The sequence below is a fragment of the Myotis lucifugus genome, unplaced genomic scaffold (assembly GCF_000147115.1).
Source record: "Myotis lucifugus unplaced genomic scaffold, Myoluc2.0 scaffold_179, whole genome shotgun sequence".
Lineage (NCBI taxonomy): Eukaryota > Metazoa > Chordata > Mammalia > Chiroptera > Vespertilionidae > Myotis > Myotis lucifugus.
The window spans coordinates 2,395,667-2,419,688 of record NW_005871227.1 but is presented as its reverse complement, the minus strand read 5'-3'; the positions used below and the strand labels follow the sequence as shown (position 1 = coordinate 2,419,688).

The 24,022-nt window shown below is 40.2% G+C and overlaps 1 protein-coding gene across 1 annotated transcript in view; it reads right to left on the bottom strand.

The window, feature by feature from the left end:
• CDH8 (cadherin 8) overlaps window positions 1-24,022 on the bottom strand; it is a 289,616-nt gene that overhangs the window by 131,788 nt on the left and 133,806 nt on the right. The gene's annotated exons all lie outside the window — the stretch shown is intronic.

The following is a 24,022-nucleotide window of genomic DNA, read 5'->3' as shown; positions in this document are numbered from 1 at the left end:
TTGGTATTACATACCAGCCAATACAGAGCAGAAAATACTCTGTGTGATCAGGCTGTTTTTCCTCTCAGATTTGAGAAATAAAAAAAAATTGACCCCTGAATACCCCACCCCAAATTTGCTAAAATGTTCAAGTAAGAAGCATTTTTATGCATTTTCAACTTTGATTTTTAAAAGGTAGCTAGGAACTCCGTCTATACTCTTTTCACTAGTATAATCAAATTTAAAACACCTTGCGATGGTGCTAATTTTATATTTTTTAATTTTTATTTATTGGTTTGAGAGAGAGCCACACATTGGTTTGTTGTTCCACATATTTATACATTCATCGGTTGATTCTTTTATGTAGCAAGACTGGGGATTGAATCGGCAACCTTGGCATATCAAAACAATGCTCTAGCCCTGACCGGTTTGGCTTAGTGGATAGAGCGTCGGCCTGCGGACTGAAGGTTCCCAGGTTTGATTCCGGTCAAGGGCATGTACCTTGGTTGCGGGCACATCCCAAGTAGGGGGTGTGTAGAAGGCAGCTGAATTGATGTCTCTCTCTCATCGATGTTTCTAACTCTCTATCCCTCTCCTTCTCCCTTCCTCTCTGTAAAAAAATCAATAAAATATATTTAAAAAAAATAATGCTCTAACAACTGAGCTACCCTGCCCAGGGCATGATGGTGCTAATTTTAAATAGCTTCCCATTGCCCAAAACATGAATTGTGTCTCCTTTTGTCACCGTCATGCTCAACCCCACATGCCTATGTCTCCCACATGCTTATGGCCACATGTTCTCAATGTCCAGAAATGTGTTCATAAACTTAAACGTGATGTTGAAACTCCCATTACACCAACTCGGCAACAGATTCAGGTGTTCCATTTATGGCACTCAGCGTGACAACATTCTTTCTGCTGGGACAGTTAGTAAAACTCTTTGATGTAGGTATTTGCTAAATAACCTCACAAAAAGTAAAATCAACTTATTTTTTTCCAATGGAAATTTCAGGATTATGACTTGGAGTTGATCCGATGAAAAATATCACCGCTGGTATCTCTGGCTTTTGTAACTTTCCAACACAGCAACTGTTCTAGGGTTTAGACTTAGGCCCTCTTCACTAGTCCCCCTGGAGTAAACATCCTGGGGACACAACTTTTCCTTGAAAACGGAGGCACGAATGTGTTGAGAAGGAAAAACAAACACACACAATTGGTGTTCAGGAGGATGAGCAGGTCCCGCTGGATTCTCAGTAACATTAAACGCAGATTCAATTCAGAAAAGAAATGTAAACAAATACATTTTAGAAGTTTTTCCCTGGAACTTCATTTTGAAAATCTAATCAGAAAAATCAATTAATGAAAACAGTCCATCCTCCATGAATTTAATTCAATGCAGGTATTGAAACTGGCACAGGGGAGCAGGAAAGGGAAGGCCTGGGGATCGAGATGAACCCTGGTAGGAGGATTAAAACAGGGAAGGGGGACCATCTTGCTCTGAAACTGGCATTCACTACCCTACAGTGAACAGTCTGACTGTGAGTATAGCTATGAATTGGATTGATGGGTGATGTCTGATGATAGATAGATGATAGATATATAGATGGATAGATAGATATGATAGATAGATGGTAGATAGATACATACATAGATATAGATGGTAGATGATAGATAGATAGATAGATAGATAGATAGATATGATAGATAGATGGTAGATAGATACATACATAGATATAGATGGTAGATGATAGATAGATATGATAGATAGATGGTAGATAGATGGTAGATAGATACATACATAGATACAGTTGGTAGGTGATAGACAGATATAGATAGATATGATAGATACATACATAGATACAGATGGTAGATGATAGACAGATAGACGATAGATAGATAAAGAGATAGGCAGATAGATATAGATAGATAGATGATAGGTGGCTGATAGAAGATCTGCATTTGGAGAAACTAATTTCCTCATATATTTCTGGTGCTTCATTCTCCTGTACTTAAAAGACACGGCCTTATCTTATATTTGTTCAATCAAATGGAGATTTCTCTGGTGCGGCACTTGAAGAATTTAAATCCTAGACCGGCCTAAGTTCTTCTATGTGCTAAGCAGCTGCTCCTCATGCCTCATCATTCAGAGAGTACTTCTGATTAGAATCCAGTCTCAGACACCTCAAAAATTTAAAACGTGTGTGTGTGTGTGTTTTCTTCCCATTGTCTTCGGCATTATCATTTGGGAAGCATTCTGTATCCGCCAGGAAGACTTCTTTTTATAATTTCTGTGCTATCAGGAGATTGAGAGGCTGCCCGAGCAAGGCAAGGAGATGCTGATTAACTCCTTTGTCATCGTGAAGGCTGATTACTGTAATTCAGCCTTTGTGGGCCCCCCAGATTGTGCCGCTCAAAGACTGCAGTTGATATGAAATGCTGTGCTCGACTCCTCTTTTGAATGCGACTTGTTGAGCACGTTATCCTGGTTATGAAACCACTCGCTTTGTCATTCCCCGAAACTCTTGCCATTTCAATGTGCGATTGTTATCTTACTATCAGTAAAACTCACTTAGCAATAAGTCTTTATTTTGGGGGGGTCACAGACCGCACCCATACTTTCTGCAACCGTGGGATCTGTGCCACATGCCGCCAGTGATGAGGGTGAAGGATATATACCCAGAGCTGCCTCAACACATGCCCACATTTCCACGGAAGAATAGCTTCAGTATAATCACTTCAATCATGCCCAACCTGCACGAATATGTCACAAAGGAGAAAGTGACACATGAGAAAGCTGCTCGCCTCCACAGGGTACAAAATCTCCTGCGTCTCCCTTTCTTCGTGACTAGAACTAGGAATTAGCGAGATGGGTGATGATTGATGACAGACAGATAGATAGACCGACAAACAGACAGACAGACAGGAAGATACATCGATATAGATGGGTGATAAAAGAGTCTCTATTTGGAGAAACTCGATTTCTTATCTATTTCTGGTTCTTTTGTAAAACAGAACAATATAATTGGAAGCTAATTCATTAAATGCATCAGTAATCAAAGGGTTATTTATATATTTTGACTTGATACTTTTAAAATCAGAACTTATTCCAAGAAAATTTAAAATGTTCCTTTCTCGCTTCTTTTTAGAGTGTGTGCATTTTTTATATGATATTTTGTAAAGACAACCAATTTAAATATGTAACAAGGTTAATATTAACTTAGTGGTTAAGATTATATAGATTTAAAGTATACACTATTAAGGAGATGTTTATTTTTATGTTTATAATTGTGTTAAAAATGTCTGTAGCAACATAAAATGCTGATAACAATTTCTAAATTTAATTTAAAAAGAATATTTGCCATAATTATTTTGTATTATAATATGCTTATAAAAATTTGGCAAAGAATATACATAAAGATAACGTGAAGTGTTTTTGTAAAGAAATAGAAGGCCCTCTCCTTCCCGCAATAAATTTCCCTGAACACTCTAATGCAGCAGTTCTCAACCTTTGGGTCGCGACCCTGTTGGCGGTCGAACGACCCTTTCACAGGGGTTGCCTAAGACCATCCTGCATATCAGATATTTACATTACGATTCATAACAGTAGCAACATTACAGTTATGAAGTAGCAACGAAAATAATTTTATGGTTGGGTCACAACATGAGGAACTGTATTTAAAGGGCCAGAAGGTTGAGAACCACTGCTCTAATGGGAGTCGTAGGACCCTACCTGCTAGAAAAAGGGCTCTGGGGTTAGATATATGAGAACTTATTTTGGTAGGAGTGCTACCCGCCATGTGATCTTGGGCAGACCACTGAAACTCACCGAAGCTCACAAATCTCTTGTGTAAAATGCTATTAATTGCTAAACCAGAGTTTCAGTTTGGTATTATTACATGTGAGATAAAAAGCCAAATGTATTACTTTATACACATATAGATATTATTACATATAGATATAGGTACATACACAGAGATATATAAATATATACATATTTTTGTATTTATATTTCCAAATATATTCATACATCAGACATATATCCATACCTAACTTTGTATTTACATTTTAGAAATATATACCTATGTATACATATTTATGTAAATACAATTTAGGTATTCATTCCATGTAATAATAATCACAATACACTTATTGTAATAACAATTAGTAACGAAGTTTATGTTCTGTGATGCTACAAGACATGAACATCCCTCACCAACTTCAGAATGGTATGCCTCCACAGTGATTTCCAGGCAACAACAAAAATCTGCATCCAAATATCTACATAATTTGTGCCCAGTTGATCTTTTACCACAACATTCTACACAACACATGGCTTTTAAAAAATGGAGATCTAATGGACATATAGCATTGTCTTAGTTTCAGGTGTACACCAAATGATGTGATGTTTGCATGTACACGCAATGCTCACCACAATAAGATATGTACCTTTCTTCAGATGTTCCTCATACTGTGGTGCCTGCACAAGTTTGTGGAGAGTCAGCCCAGACCACGCTGGGCCTTCACTCGGCCTCTTAGAATGCATTCATGTTCTGAGATCCAGCTCTGATGTTGCAGAGACAAAGAAGCCCTCCCAGGCAGAACTAATGACTCTCTTCCTTTCCACCTTCATGCACCTTTGCTAGGACCTGACTCAAGGCATTTAGCTTTATGTCTTTTCTCCATTTCACCACGTCCTCTATGATTTCAACCTGTCCTGAGAGCAAAGTACTATGGGCAGGAACCATATCTTATTCATTTTCCGATGCCCAGAACCAAACCTAATCTCTGGCACATAATGGGTACTCAACCAATGTAGTAGAGAATAAAAGAATACCAAGGAAATGAATGAAGGTAGGAGGGATGAAGGAGGGAAAAGGCAGCAAAAATGGTAATAGAGTTTTTCCTAGCTGCTTTGGGGACTCAGTATTGGAGTATGCAAACACTGGATAAATGTCAGTAATTGTCATGTCTACGGGGTCCAAAGAACTAGATACAAATATAACAGAGCCACCAAGTGGGGAGGAGGGCATCAAGATTTGAACCTAAGTCTTGCAACCTTCAAGGCTCAAAAAATGCCCAGGGCTATTCTGGGCCATCTCATGAGTCACATCTCAAGGTCATGCCAGTTTGCCAGAGGAAGGTCATAAGGTCATAAGGTCATGACACTTCGATGAATGCCAGTGAGGTGAGTATGTTTTGCAGATTAAAGAACCCAGGGGTTCTCTTTGTTTCTCTAGATATTTTACCCATTTCATAATTGACATTTGAGTTGTTTACTAAGTGCCTCGGTATATGTTTATGGGTTAGTGTTCTAATATTTCAGATAATCTCAGGATTACTAAAAAAAAAAGGAGCGGGTAATGCTGATGAACTATGTATCCTAGTAACATTTCATGAATTTAATTAATTGAAGGTGAATTCATGAAAAAACAATTGCTTTCATCTACACGCTTTACCAGTAATGCCTTAGTCTTACTTGTCATTTTTTTTCAAGTGCCATTATTATTTATTTCTCTTGGCATATATACAGATATGACATTCACATTCTCCTAAAATTATTTAGAGGTAAAATTAGCTGAAAGTGTATTATTAGATGACTAGTAGGGGTTTGGAATATGGTCCAGCAATGAGAAAGGTCTCAGGCCATGTCACATAGACTGTACAGTGCAAGATTCCAAATCTGGATCTCTAGAATTTTAGTTATAAATAAATTAGTGAAATTATCCACTCCCTTTTGGCCAAAAAAACCAACCGACCAAACAAACAAAAACCCCTCCATATCGTGCTTACTAAGATATTTTTCCAACAATCTCCTCCTATGTTATCACAATATCTTCACATGAGTCTGACAGACATGACTTCTTTCTTTGACTTATAGAATATTGACTTACAGAGTTCATATATATTTAACTCTACAGGACCCTCCCCATTTATGTTTGAAAACTGGAGCTAGAGAACAGTAGGCTTGCAAGCTGTGAATTAGACCATGAGGATCCATCCAGTATCTCAATGCATACAAATTACTTATTTGCATGTGAATTTCCTGTCTTAGGAGGCAGTATACTCTTTGACTAAATAACTATAACTTCTTTCTCCCCCCCGTATGGTTCACATGCATGTCCGGATCCATATCCGCAGGGAATGGCACAGGAAATAGTTGTAAGTGAATTGGCAATGATGCCCTGTGTCTATAGCTTTACACTCTGGGCGTAGTGACTTGTGTGTGGAGTGTGTCCTCTGCAGCGCCTGGATTCCCCTATTAAGCAGTTCTGCACAGGCCACCCCTTTCCAGCATCAACACATGACTAGCCAATAACTGGTGCGACTCAAACTGCCAATTTCGTGTTCCATTGAAATCCTTGCAATTATTCTTATTCACAATTGATGACTCCTCAATCAAGTGGAATTATTTCTGTGAAGAATATGATGGCTCTATTCTTTCCTTAAGCTGTAATTCCAATAACTAATTATACATACAAGAAGTATGGGTGGTTTAAAGAAGCAAAGTGAAAGTCGCTAAAGGCTGGATGCTTTCTCCACGGCAGGGTTGTGGAGAAGCTAAAAGCAGGGGCTTGGCAGTGCCCACTGAGAAACGGAGCTGGAATGGAGACCGGAGTCTAAATAAAGTCAAGCAAGTCTTTTCAGCTCTTAGCACCTTAGTCTCCTCATCTGGACAACAGAGATTTTTAACAACTACCTCCGACCTCACATTATATGAACAGCATGCAGCGTTGCTCACAGAGATAACAGAGATTCAAATATGAAGTGAATTGATATTATCTCCGAGTGCTGGGTGGTGCTGATTCCTCTCCTGCCCCCTTGGAACTCTGGCCCCACACCTCAGTCAGACACAGCATGTCATGTGGATTGAAGCCCATGAAGTTTGAGGAGCCTGGGTGTTTTTTTAAAATATATTTTTATTGATTTCAGAGAGGAAGGGAGAGAGAGAGATAGAAACATCAAAGATGAGAGAGAATCATTGATGGGCTGCCTCCTGCATGCCCCATACTGGGGATCAAGCCCACAACCCAGGCATGTGCCCTGACCTGGAATTGAACCGTGACCTTCAGGTTCATAGGTTGAGGCTCAACCACTGAGCCATTCAGGCAGGGCAGGAGCCTGGGGTTTGATATCACACATTGGGTTTGATTGGCCCTTCCATTTCCAAGTGCTACCATTAACATGGGCAATTTTTTTAAATGTCTCTGGGCATCTGTTTTCTTTTCCGCTTCATAGAGATGGTTCTTACCTCATTATTTTTCTTGTGTGTTTTTTTTTGTTCTTAAGATGATTAAGACAGATAATGCATATTATTATGTTATTATTTAACATGTGTTAAATATATATATATATATATATATGTATATATATATGTTATTAGCTGATCACTATTACTATGACTATAACTACTACTGATACCACGTTATTGCTGGGTGATTGTGAAGACCAATTATGATAAAAATAATAATACTCCATATCTTATAGAACCTCCTTTAGGCCAGGCTCTATACAGGGACAAAGTCTATATGCATATAAGGTGCTTAGGGTAGTGGTTGGCACGGAGTCGGTATTCACCTACGTAGCTATTATAATAATTATCACTATTACCTCATCTTTCCACATCACAACCATCCAGTTAAGTAGCAATTACAGTTCCTGCTAAACAATGAAGGAATATGAACTTCTGTGATCTTGGTTAATTGATTTATATTCTGTGAACTTCGACATGGTTGAGATAGTAATACACCTAATGATCTTAGCACTTCCTGTTTCATCAACTTGTCTCTCCTACACCTTGGAGGTTCGAGCTGATCACGGATCGCTAACTTCAGAGGACTCTGCTTGGTAGGTTTGCATGTTAGCCGCAAACGATAGTCATTGCTCTTCCTCTTTGAGTAATCTCTAACCCAGAGATGCAAAACCAACTCAGGGACCCGTCACTCAGCAAATTCCCACCAACCCACTAACCCTGATTGCAAGTATCTACAAAATGCAGAGAGTAAGTGAGACTCTAGCAAAGAGACTGCCTCTGCTGATAAAACATTCCCAATTAACTCACTCTTCAACCTCAAATTCTTAGAGAAATGTCTGGCTAATAAGTCATGCCTTTGCCCCATGGGCCATTGAGCATTGCAACAAATGATCACTGGATCACTTCTGCGTGTGGCGGGGCAGGCTCCCCACTCATAAAAGCACAGCCCAAGGCTCAGAGATGAGGGACAACAATGTGCTTCCCATGGCTTTAACCCAGGTCAGAGGGGCACGTCTACTTCACTGAGAGGGCTTGGCCGAGAAGGGGAGGGACTTCCTTTAATGATGGCAGCTGCCACCAAGCACAGGGACATGTGCTGAGAACGTGCCTCAGTTTCCTTCCAAGTCAGATCAGCAACCAGACTGGGCTTGAACAATATTCTAGGATTTCCATGCTTTTACTGCTTTTTTCCTTATCTGCCAAATATGCTTATAAAACATTGAGGCGTACAAAAGTGGAGAGTGTTCAGGTGCTCAGAGTAGTTACATATCATAAACACCTACAATAATTCTGATGCATCTACAATCATTCAAGGGCACAGAGCTCCCACCTACCCCTGGATAACCTCCTCGCCGTCCCTTCTGTGCCTTTCCACCCAATGCCCTCCTTCACCTCTTTGTTGCAAGGTCTGCTTTTGAAATCCCCCTTCATTCTGCTTTGGGGCCGCAGGCTGTCTTTCTTCCCAGCAGAGTGACTTGTCGCCTTTCCTTCATGTTCTCTCTCAAAAGAGAATTCTCCTCCTCCATTCCTCACGCCACCTCTCAATGCTGCTGAGCGAGCCCTCAATCACACCAGTGTCTGTGTGAGATGTACCATCAACTACCTTCCACTGGCACAGTACTCACCCCTCCTTCTCACTCTTCCTTATTATCATGGGCTTTAAGGTTTTTCCTCCTTTTCATATAACCACCCCCCAAATTACTTGTACCCATGTAGTCCATGCTCCCCTTTGTGGACCAAAGTGCCCTGAGCTCTATTTTGCACAGACTAAGAAGTCGTGTCACAAAATAACTGGCGAGGAATAAATCTGCCATTCCACCAATGTGTGCTGAGGACCTACTGTACATCAAACCCTGTGGCAGGTACTAAGGATACTGGGGAGGAGACAGGCAAGGAGGTTCACTTCACATCCTTACATCCCAAGAATTTATGTCACTTCACATCCTTACATTCCAAGAATTTATGATCTACATGAAGCAGATCAAGTAGGCTCACACCTCATCGGATTTCTGGGCCCCAGTATTTTCATTTGTAAAGCTGGGAGAGTGATGTTTACCTTGCAGGGAGAAGAGAGAGAGAGAGAGAGAGAGAGAGAGAGAGAGAGAGAGAGAGAGAATATATGTATCACCACCAAGAGCTGTTATTATAAGTGGTTCTCAGATACACTGGTCAATGTTACTATGACTATTAACACAGGTCATTGTGAATATTGAAACCCAGATATGATTATGCCCCATAATAGAGAGGCAAGCACAGGGGACTGCATGTCTATGTCCCCCCAGGACAGAGATAATCAGACTTGTATAAACAAGAGGCCTGCTGACCTTCCTAGGAGGCAAGCCGGAGGCAAAACCACTGGGAAGGGAAAGTGAGGTAGATGTTTAGTTAACAGAGAGTTAACCTACAGAGGGTGAGGAAGAGTGGGTTTGTGCGGATCTATTGTTCCCTCCGTGACAGTTGTCACAATACATCAGAGCTCCGTTTCTTCAACTGCATCAAGTGGCTGATGATTCTTATTCTCTATATTAAAATTAAAAACTGTAACAAATAAGTACAGCTTCCATCTCCTGCTCTGTATTTTTAAAAATGATGACTCCCCTTTCTCTTTCTCTTTCTTGATACTTTTTTTTTTAAAAAAAAAAAATATGTTTCTATTGATGTCAGAGAGGAAAGGAGAGGGAGAGAGATAGAAACATCCATGATGAGAGAGAATCATTGATCAGCTGCCTCTTGCACATCCCACACTGGCGATCGCCCTGACTGGGAATTGAACTGTGACCTCCAGGTTCATAGGTCGATGCTCAACCCAGTGTCATACCAGCTGGGCTCTTTCCAGATTCTTAATAACTCCTCACACTCCACTTACTCTGTAGTATTCTTTTTAATGTCTTTGTTCCAACAAATCTAAGTGAAGATACACATTTTGGGGATGTGTGTTTGGTGTGTGAGTGCAAGAATGAATTTATATTGAAGCTCTGCCACCTCCCTATGTCTGCTTCCTCCAATTCGGTTCAGTGGACACTCACTAATTACCTCTTGTTCGCTAAGGATTAGGCGTGGCGGTGGGGACTGTGTGAGATTCCCTGCGGCTGAGACACCCACAGGAGCGGAAAGACTGCTTCCTTCAAACTCTCCGTGGCTCGTGGTAATTACAGAACCTGAGGTTTACATGTGTGTCTGCTTTTGACCTTTTCACAATAATAATGCGCGCCTTGATTCTGACAACTTGCAGTCCCTACTCGCACACGTCATTTTAGGCGGTGAAATGCTGAAAAACATTCCATCTCTACCAGGAACTTCTGTGTGTGCACGAGTGCAACATAGTTAAGAGAAATTATGCGAATCAGGGAAAACATTATGGACGAGGACAAAGGAATAGATTTACCTTCAAGTCTGACAATTGGGTTTTGGGTAAAAAGTCACCCACCTGCTCTCATCATGATTTCCCTGTATTAAATGGAGAACACTAAACCTGTTTATCTAAGATGAGCAAAGTGTTAAAGCAGGGAAATGTGTGTGAGGTTGCCTAGAAAACACATTTTTCCTACGCTTCAAAGTATAGCATAATAAGTGAATTATTCAAGGTCATAGTACTGGGAAATCTGTTGAAATTCAGAATTTTTTGACTCCAAGTCCAGCATTTCTCTGGGTAAGCACATACGTCAGCAATAGTTTTTATTTTTTTATCCAACCTTGTAAAGAACATACATTTGCTGAGAACCTATACAGCAAATCAAAATATACTGTGTCAGTGTTGCTGGTTTGGCTCAGTGGATAGAGCATTGGTCTGAAAGGTCCCGGGTTCAATTACTACTGGTCAGGGCACATGCTCGATTTGTGGGCTCGATCCCCAGTGGGGGGCATGCAGGAGGCAGCTGATTGGTGATTCTCTCTCATCATTGATTTCTCTCTCTCTCTCTCCCCCTTCCTCTCTGAAATCAAGAAAAATACATTTAAAATAACAACAAAAACAACAACATAAAACACACACAAAATATACTGTGTAATAAATAGAGGCATACTATATTGAAAATTACTAAGATCTTTACTTTTTTTCTCTCTTTCCCCCCCAGGAATTGTTGCTAAGCGATGGCCCCAAAGAGGTCCAACCATAGGGCAATGCTGTTAATTCTTTTGGAACCTATTAGGCATTATTTCAATAGCTACTTGCCTGATCGTTTCATAATCCCAAAGTATGAAATTATTTTTGTTATTTTATATACTTAGAGGCAAATGAAATTTCATAAGCCTCACTATTTTCATGCATGCAAACGATCTGTTATTATGAGGGAATTCGACGGGTTCATTTCTGGTGTAAGTAAACTTAATTTTCAATGAATTCTTTTTTAAAAAAATATATTTTATTGTTTTTTTACAGAGAGGAAGGGAGAGGGATAGAGAGTTAGAAACATCGATGAGAGAGAAACATCAATCAGCTACCTCCTGCACACCCCCTACTGGGGATGTGCCCGTAACCCAGGTACATGCCCTTGACCAGAATCAAACCTGGGACCCTTCAGTCCGCAGGCCGATGCTCTACCCACTGAGCCAAACCAGTCAAGGCTCAATGAATTCTTTTATTTTTTTATTATTATTATTTTTTACATATTTTATTGATTTTTTACAGAGAGGAATGGAAAGGGATAGAGAGCCAGAAACATCAACGAGAGAGAAACATTGATCAGCTGCCTCCTGCACACCCCCCACTGGGGATGTGCCCGCAACCAAGGTACATGCCCTTGACCGGAATCGAACCCGGGACCCTTGAGTCCGCAGGCCGACGCTCTATCCACTGAGCCAAGCTGGTTCTGGCGAATTCTTTTTTAATAAATATATTTTTATTGATTTCAGAGAGGAAGGGAGTAGGAGAGAAAGATAGAAACATCAATGATGAGAGAGAATCATTGATCGGCTGCCTCCTGCACACCCCCTACTGGGGATCCAGCCTGCAACCAGGGCATGTGCCCTGACTGGGAATCAAACCATGACCTCCTGGTTCATAAGTTGGTGCTCAATCACTGAGCCACACTGGCCAGGTTCAAAGAATTCTTATGTGAGAGAATCAGGACAATATAAAAAAAATCAAACTTTCTTCCTTAGTGGTCTTTTATACGTATGCTAACTTTGTCAGAATACTTCAAATTTAACTCTAACTTCTTATCACAGCAGAGCAAGAAAAAAGGGGCCATGTCACCATCTCCCACCACCTTTAGTTCCTCATCTTTGCAAAAGCTCGAATAATGTCATTCAAATCAATGACCAATGAAGAGAGCACCACCAATGCAATAGGCACTGTGCTAAGAGTTGGAGAGACAAGACCAATGAGGTACAGTTCTCTGGTGTGGGTGGAATCGCTCACAATGCAAAAGATGAGGCAGACATGAGCGACTGCCTGCTAAAATGAAAACCCACCCCTCCTGGTTTGAACCCAGAGTGCTCTCACTGTGCGCATCGCTCTATCATGACACTTCACCCCAGATTGGTTTTCTGTATGTGCTTTTGCTCTTATTTTAGCATCTACCTGGCCTGCCCCTCTCTGTCAAAATTAAGTGTCCCTGCTCCAGTCTTTTCCACTCCCAAAATATATGGCTAGCCCCTCGCTTAGTCACCTGAACCCTTTGGTAAATACCCTAAGACCAGAGAGAAGTGATTTCCATGACTCCATGTTGTAAAAGGCAGCCCCAAACTTAGAATCTGGACACCCATTGGATCCCAGGAGCACCACAGATGGTGTGACAACACTGTGACATCTCTACTCAAATGCCAAATTATGAGTGAGGCTTCCCTGACCAGCCTTTACAAAGTAATAACCACTCTCAAGGGCCCCCCTGTTCTTCCTTACCCGGCTGCCAACACCTCTGCCCACAGGCATCCCAGTGGCAGCACACGGACAAGAAACCAATGGTTTTGCTTGTTCACTGGTGTTTACTCACCCCCAGAATAATACCTGACACACAGTAGGTTCTCAATACACTTTAGTATTTTTCAGTGACACCATGCATGAATGAACATCTTTTTTGCCCCCATGTGAGCTTATGGGGAATCTGATATAAAAGCAAACACATACAGCCAGACCACTGGGGCTCAGTAGTTGAGCATTGACCTATGAACCCAGAGGCCACGGTTTGATTCCTAGTTAGTGCACATGCCCGGGTTTCAAGCTCTATCTCCAGTGGGAGGCATGTGGGAAGCAGCCAATCAATGATTCTCTCTCATCACTGATGTTTCTATCTTTCTGTCCCTCTCCCTTCCTCTCTGAAATCAATAAAAAAAAATATTTTTTTTAAAAAAGGAAACACATATAAGTGAATGGCCATCTGCACCCCTATTGAGAAGTTGTATGAAGGTCTAATTACAGCCAACTCCCCCCACTTTTCCATCTCTACAGGGGGACCTTCTGGCCCCAGAAAGCTCAAGAGCTGGGGCAACACCCTCTACTCAACAGAGAGCTTGGAGGTGCACCTGCTGTATGCCTGTGAAGCATGCTGAATAGCGCAGGATCAAATTACTGTTGTTCTTCTTCTCACTCTTACATAAAACTCTGTGCTTGTAAAACTTCAGTACCTTGACATTTATTAAAATGGTTGCATGGGAAAATGAGACAGATTGACTTGGCGACAGCTGTTGGCAGCCAGCACGGAGAGAGACGGTTCTTTGTCAAGGCGACAACCAGGGGATGTGCAGCAAAAATGCAGACACCGGGACCTAATGTGGGCGGGCTGGGAGCTGGCTCTGACAAGGCCACTCCCCACTCACCTTCTCATGGACCTGAACATCCACGGGCCTTCTGGCCTGCATTCTAGTGCTGCTCCACCTAGATAATAGGGCAGGGTTTTTCTGTGTGTGTGTGTGTGTGTGTGTGTGTGTGTGTGTGTGTGAGTGTATTCGATGTGAACAAACCTCAATTTCCCACCCAAATTCATTTTGAAGTCAATGATCCATGATGCCAATGATTTCAGTCGGTGAGACCCAGTAATAAGAAATGCAAGATTCACCCGACCAGCGTGGCTCAGCGGTTGAGCTTTGACCTATGAACCAGGAGGTCACGGTTCAATTCCTGATCAGGGCACATGCCCAGGTTGCGGGTTTGATCCCCAGTGTGGAGTGTGTAGGAGGCAAGTGATCAATGATTCTTTCTCATCATTGATGTGTCTATCTCTCTCTCCCTCTTTCTTCCTCTTTGAAACCAATAAAAACATATTTTAACACAGGAAATGCAAGATTCAAGGGGGTGGTATTTGGGTTAATGCCTTTCAATGAAAATTCTAATGTTGTTAGGTAAGGAAACTCCAGTATCTGTGTTGAAATTACATACTAAATATGTTATCAAAATCTGAACTTTATAAAAGCCCTAGACGTAGCTATGATCATCCATCCTTAGAATAAAGAATAGCATCTCAGGGAATATGAAATATCTTAGTGATGGGCATACACTAGAGAAGGTCATATGAGTCACGTCAAACTTGACTCTTCCTCCACAGTTCATATTCAGGACTTCCCAGGCCGGCTGTCTCCTCTGACATTCTAAGCCATGTTGTCACCCCCTTGGATCTCTTTCTCAGAAACCTGGTGACCATTCAGAGGCTTAGCTTTGTTATAAACAAATGTTTATAGGCAACACAGAGCTTCTGTTTGTCTTTCTGCTTCCTTCAGCACATTTTTCAGTTACTGTCGATGACAGTCTTCAATAGCTACCTGCCAGAGTGTAGGAGGTGCCTCACTTTAGAGTTCACATGAAATGTAAATAAGACAAATGCTGTTTTTAAACTTGTTTTTCTGCATATCTATTTTCAAATAGAAATTGATGCTATTTTAGAACAGATTCCATTATGACAATTCTGATGTTTTATAACTACAATCTGGTATATGCCTGGTGAATAGGAAATGGAACATGGGGGGGGGGGGAAGGGAGGGGAATATTTCTTTCTAACTATTGTAGAAAACTACAGACATCTATACAGAGTGAGATAAAAACTTCAACAAACTACCACCCTTACAAACATTTCCCCAGTACGTGATTATTAACAATCCTTGTTTAGTTAACTCCTAAAAGGATTATTAACAATAATAATGCTAACTCCTGTTGTTGTTACTATTATATTTTTATTGATTTCAGAGAGGAAGGGAGAGGGCCAGAGAGATAGAAACATCAATGATGAGAGTGAATCACTGTTCGGCTGCCTCCTGCACGCCCCCTACAGGGGATCAAGCTAGCAATCCAGGCATGTGCCCTGACCTGGAATTGAACCATGACCTCCTGGTTCATAAATCAACATTTGACCACTGAGCTCTGCCAGCCGGGCCAAGAGAAAGGTTTAAAATTACAGTGGTCCCCCCTTACTCATGGTTTCCCTTTTTGCATTTTCAGTTACCTACAGTCAACCCTGGTCCAAAAAATATTAAATATTAAATAAAAAATCCCAGAGACATACAATTCATAAATTTTCAATTGGGGCGCCATTCTGAGTAGCGTGATGAAATCTCACACCATCCTGCTTCATCGCCCCCCCCCCCCCCAGGACCTGAATCACCCCTTGGTCCAGAGCATCTACATTGTCGATGTTACTTGCCCGTTTGTCACTTCACCATTTGTTTATCAGATCAGGAAGTCAGGACCAGTGAGATCTGACCCCAGATCTTTGAAATTACGGAATGCCTTAGCTTTATTGTCCAAGGACTAGTACCCACTAGTGTTTCCTATTACTACTATTTGTGTGCGGGGTTGCTAATTTATACTCTGCTGAGAACAAGAGCGAGCGAGGACATTAAATTTGCATCTTGCTTCATCATGTAAATACAGTCATTATTGTTTTCACTGATGGCGCATGAATGTATTTGTTATTAAATAACACCATTAGGCAATCTCAATTCCTGTCCCACTGAGATTCCCCAGATGTCAGAGTGCAAAGGTAGCTTTTAAGGTAGATCATAAATACCGCAGCAACGTTACTAGAGTTAATGGGATGGAAAGGGAAGTTCCAACAGTAGTCTGTCACACGCAATAAAATTTTACCACTCATGGAAACTACTTTTAAAGAAACTCTCCAGCTATATCTACATAAAAAAATCTATGTAATTACGGCTAGGCTTACATTTACCCACCAGTTCAATCCTGTTAACCTCATGAACACTAAAATTACTCATTTACTGAAGTCCACATTCATGCTCCTTGTGGGCATATAAAAAAGCCTCGCTTGTAATAAAATAATCCCATTTAAGATTTTGAATGGGATATTACGCATAATCACAAATTGTAAAGTGACTCTAGTATAATTCTTAAATCATTTTTTAAAAAGTGTTATTTCTACAGTAACACACTCTTTGGTCCCTCCCTGCCTATGAGAACTCCCAACTTGTGTCTATTTCACTGGTTCTAAGCACAGTACCGGGAACATAAGAGTCTGAAAAATCCACGTATTCTATACATATTGCTTACACCTGTCTGGGTAGAAATATCTATTTATTTCCATATTATAACCACATCATTTTCTCACTGTAAGGGAATACAGACTGGTTCTTATACTCAACATTTCTTAAGAATCAGGGTTTTATGCTAAGTGGGAAGTCTATCAGGTTTTTGAAAAATGAAGAACTGATACTCTTGAGACAAATTATTCTTTTCAAGTAACTATATTTTAGACCCCCTCAATCACTCATATTTGTATTCATTTAAACTTATTATTATTATTATTATTATTCAAGAATGTTGTTATTTTATAACTTTTCTTTCATAAGATTCAATACCATCCTTCATACAATAGCAATAATAATTTTAACAATAAAAATCAAACATCTCATTCCCTGACATATTTTCTTTATCGCACTTTGACAATAAACAAGAAAATGTAGAATGGGTGCATTTACAACATGATTTATGCTGACATCTCTCTAGTTGTTCTGTATAGCTCCATGAAGTTAGGGCCATGTCCATCCCAGGCATCATTCTATTCCTGAGAGCGGAAGTGATCAATAAACATCTATTTACTGAACTGAAAATAAACATTGATCTAAAAGAGGACATTAAAGTGTTTAGAGACTCTCTTTTCTTCTCTTCCCCCCTTTTTTTGGACTCATTGACTTGTGTGTTTATTTTCTCTCCCTAACCACCCTCTCTATTAGGAGATAGGAAACCTAATGCAGGAGAGCTTGAATTCAGGCAGGTCTGATCAAGAAACCAGCTCTGAGTTTTACTACCTGAGTAGCTTTCAGAAATTAATTTGTGCATAGCCTTTATTTCCCTTATGCAACGTGATGATCACAACACCCGCTTACCCACTTACATGGGATATACTAGTATATATGTAATGAAATGGTGCATAGTAGGTGATCAATACATGGTAGCTTCCTTCCTCGATTTTTTGAACAGAACATAATATCCAGAGGTATGTGCCATGAGTGAGAAGTCACTGCATCCGGATGGAGAGACCGATCTAAAGAAGATGCATTTGTGTTGTGGACTATTCTTATGTAGCATCTTTTTGTCCTTGGTCTGCTATCAGCAATGCCATAGTTACTGCCCAAATAATCAGATGATCAAATGCTATACATATTGACTATGAGGAGAGAACTCAAAGATATAGTCTAAGCATCTTAAAAGCATCCATTTTTCAAATCCAAAATCCTCTGAGATCTGAAATCGACAGCATCTAAGTTCTTCCAAAGAAGCTCATTTTCTAGCCATGTTCATCTTGGAGGTTATTGCCTATGTTTATTGGTTCATTTTTGAGACTACTATCTGTATTTATTTATTCATTTATTTTTTTCTTTATTAAGATATTACATATGTGTCCTTATCCTCCCATTGTCCTCCCAACCCCCTCACCCCCTGGTGTCTGTGTCCATTGGTTATGCTTATAAGTCCTTTGGTTGATCTCTTCCCCTTACCCCCACCCTCCCCTACCTTCCCTCTGGGGTTTGATGGTCTGATCCATGCTTCTCTGTCTCTGGATCTGTTTTTGTTCATCAGTTCATGTTGTTCATTATATTCCACAAATGAGTGAGATCATGTGATATCTTTCTCTGACTGGCTTATTTCGCTTAGCATAATGCTCTCCAGTTCCATTCATATTGTTGTAAATGGTAAGAATTCCTTCCTTTTACTACAGTGTAGTTTTCCATTGTGTAGATGTACCACAGTTTTTTAATCCACTCATCTGCTGATGGGCACTTAGGCTGTTTCCAAATCTTAGCTATGGTAAATTGTGCTGCTATGAACATAGGGGTGCATATAGCCTTTCTGATTGGTGTCTCTAGTTTCTTGGGATATAGTCCTAGAAGTGGGATCACTGGGTCAAATGGGAGTTCCATTTTTAGTTTTTTGAGGAAATTCCATACTGTTTTCCACAGTGGCTACACCAATATGCATTCCCACCGGCAGTGCACAAGGGTTTCTTTTTCTCCACATTCTCGCCAGCACTTGTCCTTTGTTGATTTGTTGAAGATAGCCATTCTGACAGGTGTGAGATGGTACCTCATTGTCGTTTTGATTTGCACCTCTCAGATGATTAGTGACTTTGAGCATGTTTTCATATGTCTCTTGGCCTTCCTTCTGTCTTCTTTCGAAAAGTATCTATTTAGGTATATTGCCCATTTTTTGATTGGGTTGTTTATCTTCCTTTTGTTAAGTTGTTTGAGTTCCCTGTTATAATGTGGTTCTTGACTAACACAAGACTGCACAGTGCTAGGTGCTGCTGTCCATGGTGAGAACTAGATAAGATCCTGCACGTAGAGCTGAAACTCTTTTTAAAATGGTATTTCTCAAAAATAGACATCATGATCTTTTATGCTTTGGCCCAGAAGAAATGATTTCACAGAGATGTTTGTGAATTTGACTTACAAGGAAACAGATGGAGTATTTGTATATTCCTCCTACGGGTTGGTATCTGTGCACCAGAACTACCTTTGCTTACAGGAGAGTGGTGTCCAGTATTAATTAATCCCCTTCTCTGAGCTCCCATAATTATATAGACAATCACAGACAATTCTGATGGTTTTAACTCTGTTTTCCAAACTAGAATGTTAAAAAGTTAGAATCCTTTTTTTTAAGGAAAATATATCTACAGCCACATTTGCCACAACATCTAAAAACAATGACTGAGCACCAGCGGGTTATGTTCTTAAAGTCTTAGGTAATCTTAAGTGTTGGGAAGGCAGAGTTAGGCATAAGGACGGGGGAGTGATGGAACTATACAAAGAAAACCTGCTATCCTTAAATAAAAACACTAAAGGTTGCATTTTTGAGTACATAAGGAGCAGATAAGGGGTTGTCAAAAATATACTCCTCTTGTTTGCTGGTTAATCTTTGATATTCTTAGATAAACCACCCTTCTCTACAAAATCAATGAAAATACATCTTTGTCTTTCTTCACCAAGTCATTTTGAACTCGTGCAAATGGAACCCAAAGCTATCTGTCAAAGGAGAGAAGTATCAGCATATAAATTACAAGAAAATTCTGCATAAGCATGATACATAGTAGGTAGGGAACAGTTCCTGATCCCAGCTGGTCTGCTCAGGATGGATGGGTGTCATTGGGGATCAAGCATTGGATTTTTCTCCCACCTAAACCCATTCCCAAAGCACCCCCGTGTGACAGCAGGTGTTCCATGTTGAAAAGTCTGTGTGGTTCACAGTCTTTCAATTCATCACGCACATCCAAAGACCTATGGTTTCTCTAAAAATATATCTCTTCGACTCCAGCTACGGTCAGCATTGCTGGCTGCTCTGGACTTAAAAATGATGTGTCCCAAGGTGTAAGTAAAGTGACAGTCACACTACATTCAGCTTACCCAAGTATATTTAATTATTCTATGTGCTTGGGGTGGGGAGATTATTTTTAGTAATCATAAAACAATTAATGTGAACGCAACGCTTACTCATCCCACTTTACCTCCCACGGGAGATTCCAAGCAGGGAAATAAATGATGGCTAAGTCAGTGTGTGCAAGCAGCCAGCTGTCATGCTCACTGAGATAGGAGGATCCAACCATCAGCAAAACTGGGGAGGGATACCATGTGTGGGGAGCACTGTGTATAAATGTAGAGCAGATTAGAATATTAATCTATTAGACATTTAAAATTAAGTTTGCCATCATCATCACCATCATCATCATCTAGTTTGGACTGAAGAGCACAGTGAGATGTAAATATGGGTCCAGGTGGAATTAGATTCTCATTACTCACTCATTCATTCATTTACCCATTCATTTGCTCAACACATATTTATTGTGAGCACTATGGACTGAACATTTGTCAGCTGTCTGCCTTTGGCCATATCATGAAACCTCAAGGATCCTCATAATCCTCACCTTTAATAAGATCTTTAAAAACAGCTACTGTGCAGGAAATGGGATTAAATAAGAATGCCAAGATACAGAAGTGCTGCTGTCTAGGATTTTTATGCAGGATCCACTGGTGTTTCTTCTACTTGAAATGGAAGGAACGTGAGACAGGCAACCGTCTTTCTCTAGATCAGCCGTGGGCAAACTACGGCCCCTTTGAAATGAATACTAAAAAAAAAAAAAGACCGTACCCTTTTATGTAATGATGTTTACTTTGAATTTATATTAGTTCACACAAACACTCCATCCATGCTTTTGTTCCGGCCCTCCGGTCCAGTTTAAGAACCCATTGTGGCCCTCGAGTCAAAAAGTTTGCCCACCCCTGGGCTAGATTCTCTATCTAAAAAAAGCATGGACTTATACACTGAGACCCCTCCGCAAGCCCCCCAACTTGGTTGCTCTGAAGTTGCGTGTGCATGTATGTGCTGTACTTGAAAAGGGTGTCTCTCTGCCTGTATTCTTTCCTTAAAGTTTTTAGAAATCTGTCCTTCACGGTGTGGAGAAAATGGATATTGGATGAAGAGTGCGTTAGGAGGATATTGCCCTGGTAAGAAAAGTGCTCTCCGGCTCCCTCCCAAATCCTCCTGCCTGACTGCTTTAGGGAGCACTCCCGTTCTTCCTCCAGGAGGTTTGGAAGAGACTCCACGTGTTTCAGAAGGAACCATCCCTCCTCCTTCCCCACCATGGGCCAGCACTTTATGGGAGGGCCCGATCTGGGGTGTTCTGGGATCTTTAGAAGTGAGTCAGCCATGTGATGGGTACAGATATCTCAGCTTTGACCAGCACTTAGAATAAGGTTCTTTAGCCCTACCCCATTTTGCTCAGTGGTTAGAGTGTCAGCCTGAGGACTGAAGGGTCCCAAGTTCGATTCCGGTCAAGTGCATCTACTTTGGTTGCAGGCTCGATTCGCAGCTGGGGTCAGGTTCATGCAGAAGGCAACCAATAGATATCTCTCGCAGATCTATTTTTCTCTCTCTCTGGTTCTCTTCCTCCTATCCACTCTCTCTAAAAATCAATGGGAAAAATATCCTCAGGTGAGGATTAACAAAAAAAGTTCTCCTGTGATGGAACTGTCCCAGACAACAAGCAAGCTTCCTTCTTCTCATGTCACTTCCTGCCTTTCAGTCAAACTTTCAACTCTAAATCCAGGGGATTTCATAGAAACTGGTATCTTGGAATTAATGTCACTGAAGTACTTTATAATCTACTGTTAATAAAAAGCTTATTGCTTTTTTTAAAGGAGAAATGTCCCATCAAAAATATCATACAAATAAAAATAGAAAATTAATAACTTTAATATCAGCATGATTAAATTAATATTATTATATTACTATTGTATTTATAATGTTAAAATTCATAATATCAATTGTGAAGATCAACATTGCACCTTCAACACCTATGACTTCTTACAGAATGTAGTGTTGATTAAATGTAGATTAATGTGAATTACAAAGACATTCTCACTTATCAATGCAGACCCTAGCATTGTTGGTCTACCTGAATTATCTGAATATTTTTCTCAAAGGTTCTTCGGCCAGTCCCCTTGGCAGTGGAAATGATAATCTATGCAATCCTGACTTTAAAAAAGACCCTGTGTGTTTACAATTTGTCACTATGACTCAATTCCATGAAGACATTCCATGAAGACGCCATGTATTAACTTGACTTTTCTAAAAGGAAACCATTCATTGCATAGATTTTTTTCCGAGTATTTTTTTCTGTAGCTTATTTTCACAGGTCCCATGGAGATAAATGTTACTTGTATCCAATGAAGAAAGATGGTCTGAGTTTCACAAAAAAAGGTCAATGAATTAAGTTAGTTTATTTTTAAGCAAGTCATTTTTCATACTCTTGCTTGCCTGGGGCAAAGTTTAGACTGTCCCGCAACTTTACTGTGGTTTCTCTAGATAATTAAGCATTTATTATTCACTTGCCTTGCATTTCATTTACACTTTCCATCTTCAATCACTTACAATGGACTGCAACTGTTTTCTCACTACTGTCCTCAAATTAGTGCTTCTTAAATAAATGCCATATCTCTCCCTATCCAAATGCCCAAAATGTCACAGGCAAACATATGGTATTGGGGGTGGTAAGGAAGGGAAAACAACAACAAAAAAGGATACATTTATAGAATACAAATGAGCTATTTTTAGCCTTTTAAAGCTACTCACAAAAAATGACCATTTATTTTACAATTACTATCTCCTTACATCCTCTCCATCACCAAAATGCCCCCAGGTCTCTGGAGAACAGAGACCTGGGCCTGCTTCCAAGTTCTACAGGTCCCTGTACAAACCAATGACAGCCCCAAGCAAGAGCTGCACCGCTTGGCAGTCATATGGGGTCACAGAAGCATGGTGATGGTGAAAAAGGAGAGTTTGAAATCACACAGACTCACTTTGCGTCTTGCTTCAAACATTTTGGGCAAGAAATGTATCAGTTCAGACCATCTTGTACTCTCATCAGTAAAATAAGATGACATTAATATCTATCTTAAAATATTGTGAAGAATAAATTACATTATATTTGATAATGCATGCAAACCCATTAGCACAATGCCAGGAGCATAATGTGTCCAATAAATGAGATGGTGGTTGTTTATATCCTTGTTTTTATTCTTCCTCTGGTTGCTATAATTTGCCAGGGAGTGTGATTTAAAGTAAGGCATTTTGCCTTATTCTTTCTGAAACACAGTTTTGTCATTTGCAACTTAGAGACAGTAATTCTTCTCTCCACTTGGTTTAGTGTTCTGTTAAACCCAGAGGACTGTAGGAACACAATGATATGTTCCTTTTGTTTGTCGTAGTTATGATTATTAATATCACAGTGACCTCTGAAATAAGGAGATATGTTAAGAACCATTCCTTCCCTGTGCAGTGGCACTTGAGCCTTTCTATCTCAACGTGTGATCTAGAACTAAATCTGGGCCAGAGTTTATCACAATCTAAAGGCTCCTTTTTGCAAGCACAAGAATAGCATCGTGTTGGCTAGACACTTAAGACATAGTATGAGACTTGGAAATGGCAGACACTTAGTCCTAAGTGAATCTCAACAACAACAATAGAAATCACATCTGAGGTTAAAATGATGTTCTTCCCACCAGAGGAAAAAACAAAAGGGATATAAACTAGAAACCAAGTTGCATTCCCTAGTGGGTTCATCATACATCTTCTGTGTGAGTTGGGGCAAGCTTTTCTCTATATTAATCCATGCTCCCCTTCCTCCCCTTTCTTATCCTTTCTTTGCATCTCTTTTTCATCCTGCTTTCCTATCTAAAACACATAGGAAAGGGCTTCTGGGTGCCAAACCCTTGGCGAGGCAAAGGGATATAAAATGAACAAATAAGACAAACCCCCCATTCTTCATAGACTGTATATTCTAGCTTGAGAAGTGAGTTAAATATATAAATAAGTCAATAGACAAGTTAATCACTGATTATGAACTCAAAGAC